Raw genomic sequence first — 4,664 nt, 5'->3', positions numbered from 1 at the left:
GGTCATTCACAGAGGCTCTGGTCGTCCCCAGAGACTTTGGTCGTTCACAGAGGCTCTGGTCGTCCACAGAGACTTTGGTCATTCACAGAGGCTCTAGTCGTCCACAAAGACTTTGGTCGTTCACAGAGGCTCTAGTCTTCTTCCAGACTTAGTCATCTTAAGACATATAGCGAGACGATACACCTTATGTCGGACCTCACGTTCCTATAATTTTAGTTGATGTGAGGAACGTTATTAAGCATAGTTGACCAAGGTTGACCCTAGCCGACGTACTTGACCATAAGTTGACGTTTACGTTAGCCTTTGGGAGAAATTAATCATTTATATGCTATTTGTTATTATAAATTGTAGGTTGCCAGTCAGCGTCGTTAGTTGAATAATCTGCGTTATCAGGTGAGTACATTATGCGATTTTTATGGGATATATACATGACTATTACAAAAGTATTTTTCATGATATATGCATGATATGTTTATATGCATATGATGATAACTTGATTATATTGATGTGCATGATGTTTAAATATATGCATGATGTTTAAATATATGCATGATACGAAAGGTGATGTTGATGAGAAAGATTATGATGACTTGTTATTATCAATATGATATTTCAAGTATGTGTGTAATGTGAAAAATGACGATGATGCATACATGATTTATGTTGTCACTTGCATGAGATGTATGTTGCATGTCACGATGAGATTTGCATTAAAGAGTGGGTATTGCAAATAAATGATATGCAACTAGTATGATTCGGCAAGATTCGTCCACCGTACGGGGTGGGTTGGACATGAAAGGAGGGCTTGCAATTCCAAGGTCTTGGAGTCCTCGTCCATAGAATACGCCACATACGCAAAGAAAAGTGACGATCTGAGGCCTCACTTGCAAGATAATAATTAAAATACACTAAAACATTGTTTTATGTGTGCATGTGATCATGAAACCATATTGTATTAACTAAGCTTTTTGCTTATATTATACATATATATATCTCAGGTGTCATTCGTCAGTAGACGAGTGAAAGAAGAAAGAAGGGACTATGTTTTGAAATCATGCTTGATTAGACATTTTAATCAGCATTGATTATGTTCAAGTATTTTACGTTTCCGCAATGATGTAACGAATTATGTTAAACGTATTATGTGTGTTTGAAATTTTAAGTTCGTATTTTTTATCAAGACATAAGTTACTAAGAATGACGTCACGACACTCGAAAGAAAAAAAAATCGGGGCGTGACAACTTTTCTCTTTACGCTTACTAAATTCTTAGACGAAACTCTGCAAGAATTCTCTCAAAGCAAGAATTCTCAAAAACCTCCTTCTAAGCGTTTTTGACCTCTTCTCTTCTTCATCTAAGGTTGATATCTTCTCTTTTTCGTTATCTACTATTTATAAGGAACGTTTAATCTATTTTAAGAATCTTGTTCTCTTAAATACATTAAACAATAAAGGTTTTTAATCATCTCTGTCATGGTTATAATCTTGTTTCTTGATACACATTTCTCTTGATAAACCCTAATATATTAAGGTTTTACCAAAAGAAGTTTTTACTTGTTCAAAAACTTTTTCTCTAATCTTAACCAAAAACTCTTTGTTTATTTCTAACAAACCTGTTTGTTTTATTTCTTATTGATACAAACAGATGGCTGCCAAGAACGTTAACTTCTCCATTGACGAGATCTCCATCAAGGCCAACAACCACATTGCCTTGTTGGAGATATCTTCCTCCAAGGCGTATTACCAAGATGCGGCTGACTTTCTCAAACAGTTGTCCTTTGGCTACGCACTCAACCATGAGCCCATCATGGTGAAAGAACTCCTTTAGCAGTTCTAGCTCACTGCTGAAGTTGTCGAAATCAAGCCTGGATGCAAGGCTGAGCAGATCAATTTCACTTTCAATCGCATGGAAGTGAGTTTCGGTGTTCCCACACTCCGGTCGGCTCTTCGTCTTCTCAAGGGCCCCTTCGACAGCAAACCCTCTACCGCCAAGATCATCGAGCTTCTCGATGCCATTGGCTACCAGTAGCCAATGAAGGACTCCAACACCCCTCTGAAGTCCTTAACGAATATTGAGAAGAACAGGATGTCAGCTATCTGGCAATACATGTTTTCTCATTTCATCCAATGCATGGGTGGAAAAACTGGAGGTCAGGACCAGGACTCTAGGATCGCCTTGATCATAGGCGTATCTATGATTCAGCGTCACAATATAAATTATGTTGGGGTCATTTTCGATGACCTGGTGCTCAAGCTGAACAAGTGCCAGCGAGAAAATGTGGTTCTTTACACCAGGTTTCTCTCAATGGTGTTTTCCAAGATCTTTACTCCAAAGAAGGAAACCTTCAGGTTTTCAAGCTTGGATCCAGGATTCTGGATCATAAGTTGAGGGACAGTGATGTGGCACTAACTTCTATTGTGTCCATCACTACCTCTTCTCCTCAGGTGGCCACGACAAGGGTAACCCCCCCCCCCCCGTGCGTCTAGCCAAGCCACCAAAACCCCTTCAAAACGACCCTCTCAACCAACTCTTGGTTCTCTTCAGAAAGCCAAGAAGACCAAAAAGGGGACAGCCATGTCTCTAGCTGGAGCCTCTAAAAAGGTTTCAGTTATTAAAACTAGCCTTATCCCCGAGGCGTCTTCTACTCACCCTCCCAGCTCTTCAGTGATCTCTCTCATCACTGTTGTATCAGTGGTACCTACCCTCACTGCCTCAGTGACCCAAATCACTGAAGGTGTGAATATCAGCGCTGCCAACGCTAAACACCCACGTCTGTTCTCGACCATTTTCTCTTCTCCTCCTTCCTTGGTCTTTACACATGTCGATGATGTATCAGCGACTGTCCTTCCTGATACTGAGACGCGCACCACTGGACCTGAGGTTTCTCCTCTCGATGCTCCTCTGCATACAGATTTCCATCCTCTCGATGACATATTTGCTCACGCCAGTGACAATCCTTTTGATGTCACTGATGGYSCCTCAGGTATTCCATCTTCCTACCCTTTCTTTTCTTCTAACCTTGAGCCTTCAGCTCACACTTCTTCTTTTGCAGGTCCTTCTTCGATGCATCAGTCTGATGCTCAGTAAGTGGAAGAGGAAGAAAGAGAGAAAGATGATGGAGGAGATGAAGAGATCGATGATGCCTATGATATGGCATCAGACATCAAACTTCTCCTTCCAGCCATTGATACCGTCATCTGCAAGATCAACAAAGTCCACCAAGAGATGCCCCGCCAAGGTGATCTTGATGCGAACATCCTTGCCATCCAGGCGGACGTTCAAGAAGTTCAAAGTCATCTCCAGACTCTCCAAGAAGCTGTTCAAGCCAACACCGATGCCATTGTTGTTCTCCACAGCAGGGCTGACGATGCTCAGGCTATCGCTGATCAGCAGACTGGCCTTCTTAACAGATCTTGGATGTTATTCGTCAACCAACTCCAGTGATCCCACCTTCTTTCTCTGCCAGTGATCGCGCCCAACTCCGTGAGACGCGTGAGGCAACGACAACTCTAGCCAGTGCTTTGCAAAGGCTAGAGGAAATAATGGTTCTCCAGCATCAGCGCCTGGATGAACTCTCTGGCCAATTCTCTCAAGTCTAAGCCAGAGAGGGGGAGATGAGGTCCAACGCTGGTGAATCATCCAATGTTGTTCCTACTCCTTCTCAGGCTGTTGGTCCAATATCAGCTTCAGTTGCAGTTGAAGCTGAGGCTCCCAGAGCTGAAGCGGTTACTGTTTCTGTAATCCCAACCACCAAAGCTGCTCCAATTGAGGATGTCGATGCCATCCCTAAGGATGATTCCCCTGTCATCACTGCTGCTGGTGATGATGATGATGAAGATGAAGATGATGATGATGATGATGATGATGAACCTACCATTTCAGACCTCAGAAATGATCTAGATGGCGACAACGACAATGATGATGAAGATGACTTTACCATCAAGTACCAGAAGCCAACAACCATCACCAAGGGAGTTGCTCTCAGGGATTCCCCATCCCAGGGGGAGCAAAGGCAAGGTGGATCTACTCCATCAGGGAACCAGGACCCCAAGTCGAAAGGCAAGGCGGTTGCTGAAGAAGGAAACTTGAAGGTATTGTTCAATATCCCTCAACAACCTTTGTTTGAAGACTCTACCTCTCAGGTAGTGATTACTTCAAAATATCAACTTCATATTCCATCAACAACCTGCTGTCGACTGGAGCGGCTACCTGATCAACCTGTCTCTTGTGCTCCAACCGACTAGCAGATGTCTCAGCTAAAGGAGTCACTTGACCAGACTAGAGTAAAAATCCCTCTTCGTACCTCTAGTGGTGGTGAGTTTGACTTCCTATCTGAAGCTGAAAGACTCGAGGCATTAAGGGCTGAAGAAGAGCTAGAGCTTCAAAAGAAACAGACTGAAGACAGCTTGAAGCTGGCAAAGTCACTAGCTGAAAAAGTCCTTCCCAAGAAGAAGTCCAAGAAAACGGTGAACGCTGTCCAAGCCCAGGCTAAACTTCTTTCTATTGCAGAAGCTGAGCATGAGAATAAACTGAAGCTAGCGGAAAAGGACAAGCGATGGAGCGAAGCAAAGCTGAAAAAGAGAATCAGTCCCTGCCCGATTATCAGTGTTAGCATCAGCGGACGTTCTAAAGACGGTGGAACGCTGGTCTCAATGCTCATCACC

The sequence above is a fragment of the Cynara cardunculus genome, unplaced genomic scaffold, assembly GCF_001531365.2.
Source record: "Cynara cardunculus var. scolymus isolate 2C unplaced genomic scaffold, CcrdV1 Un_Scaffold_1683, whole genome shotgun sequence".
Classification (NCBI taxonomy): Eukaryota; Viridiplantae; Streptophyta; class Magnoliopsida; order Asterales; family Asteraceae; genus Cynara; species Cynara cardunculus.
This window is presented reverse-complemented; position numbering follows the sequence as displayed.